Below are 1,746 nucleotides of genomic sequence, written 5' to 3'. Positions count from 1 at the left end.
GGGAAGGGTCCCCAGTTTGACTTAGAGTATAGTTCTTTGCCTCTAGGACAGAACACTTCATGGAAGGCCTGGGGGAGTTTTGTAAGCCAGAGCACATATGTGACCAGCAAAGACAAATGTCTTTTCCATGAAATACTGGAGTGCTAGAGAGAACACTGTTTACACCAGAAGCACCAACAAGCACAAGGTGAACAAAGTGGACAGATTCTAAGTCACCACAGGTTCTCTCTCACGTACATATAACCTTCAAATTCCCTTTTGGCACATATGAAAATCTTTCCTGGTGCTGCAATTTAGGAAAATAAATTATGGGCATGACCTGGCACTGAGATCACCAGGCTGTCAATGATAGGCCTCTGGCTCATATCCAGGCGTACTTGGTAGCCCCCCAAAGCCCCATACCAACCTTTTCATAAGAAATAGCGCCGCTTTGCATGTGACAGTCATCATGAACTTTCCCAGAGAAATTTCTCCTCCCATTAAGAGTTTCCACAGCATTTTACCTTATGTGTCCAGTCATGGAAATTACAACTGGACATAAATTAATTTTGTTTTCTCTTGGATTCATTGTGCATCATTTAAATATTCAAAGAATTTATGCTCGTGCTCGCTTCGGCAGCACATATACTAAAATTGGAACGATACAGAGAAGATTAGCATGGCCCCTGTCCAAGGATGACACGCAAATTCGTGAAGCGTTCCATATTTTTCCAGTCCTCTGCTGGAGTCCCAGGCCCCTCCCAGAGATCCGCCTATCTCTGCGGGTCCACTTGGAGTTCCTGCAGGCAAGATCCTTGACCCACAAATCCGGGCCCCTGCCAAAGAACGAGGTCTCAGCTGGAGAGCGCCAGTTTCCAGTGAGATCCCACTACCCTGCAAAACCTTCTCAAGTTCCAGTCCAGCCCTCGTCCCCTTCTGCCGGCTATTGGCCAGAGAGAAGCCTCCTAGAGAGCTTGGACCACACAGAGATACAGACATTGAATCTTTGATCCACATAAGCCCATCTGGGAAGGATCATAGAGAGAGGGAAGAGACACCACCAACACCTACAGGAAGAAACTATGGGAAGAAGGCAATACAAGAGAACACCTAACAACAGAAAGACAAACATGACACCACCAGAATCTAGGGAATCTACACCAACTAGAATGGAACACAACAACAAAGCAGAGGAAGCAGAAGGGTACGACTTAAAAATCACCATCATAAAAATGATAGAGGCCCTCAAAGAAGATATGAGAAAATCCCTTAAAGAAATAGAGGAAAAAACAAACAAAAAAGTGGAAGAAATGAACAAATTCCTTAAGGAAAGTACAGAAAGCCAAGAAAAAACAATTAACCAGGTGAAGGAAACGGTTCAAGATTTGAAAACCGAAATTGAGAAAATAAAGGCAACACAAATGGAAGGAAAGCTGGAAATTGAAAAGCTGGGCAAAAAATCGGAAACCACGGACACAAGCATAACCAATAGAATTCAAGAGATGGAAGAGAGAATCTCAGGCGCAGAAGATAAACTAGAAGAAATAGATTCATCGACCAAAGAAAACCATAAATCCAACAAATCCTTAACACACAATATCCAGGAAATGTGGGGACACCATGAAAAGGCCAAACCTAAGAATAATAGGCATAGAGGAAGGTGAGGAAGCCCAGCTCAAAGGTGCCGAAAACATATTCAACAAAATCATCGAGGAAAACTTTCCAAATCTGAAGAAGGACATGCCCATGAAAGTACAAGAAGCATAC

At 43.4% G+C, this 1,746-nt stretch overlaps 1 non-coding gene across 1 annotated transcript; it reads left to right on the top strand.

The window, feature by feature from the left end:
* The first annotated feature begins 603 nt into the window (after positions 1-603).
* Positions 604-710, top strand: LOC127214656 (U6 spliceosomal RNA). Its single transcript, XR_007833885.1, has one exon. It is a non-coding gene; the product is annotated as a U6 spliceosomal RNA (small nuclear RNA).
* The last annotated feature ends 1,036 nt before the right edge of the window (positions 711-1,746 follow it).

Source organism: Phodopus roborovskii, unplaced genomic scaffold, assembly GCF_943737965.1.
Source record: "Phodopus roborovskii unplaced genomic scaffold, PHOROB, whole genome shotgun sequence".
NCBI lineage: Eukaryota > Metazoa > Chordata > Mammalia > Rodentia > Cricetidae > Phodopus > Phodopus roborovskii.
The sequence above is the reverse complement of the archived record's forward strand: the minus strand, read 5'-3'. Positions and strand labels throughout refer to the sequence as shown.